Raw genomic sequence first — 211 nt, forward strand, 5'->3', positions numbered from 1 at the left:
TACTAGCTATGTTAAATCTTTACAGTCAATGATATGATATGATGCTCATATATTGGAAGGTCCCTATGTAAATTGGAGAGTACAAAATAAAAAATACGTAGTTCAAACACTGCTTTCACCATAATTTCCCTCATATTCCCCAAAATAGTATTTATGAAACTCAAATTTATTTTTGTACAGCATTATTTTTCCCTATCTCAAATTATGCGGC

Source organism: Olea europaea, unplaced genomic scaffold (genome assembly GCF_002742605.1).
Source record: "Olea europaea var. sylvestris unplaced genomic scaffold, O_europaea_v1 scaffold6714, whole genome shotgun sequence".
NCBI classification, from domain to species: Eukaryota; Viridiplantae; Streptophyta; class Magnoliopsida; order Lamiales; family Oleaceae; genus Olea; species Olea europaea.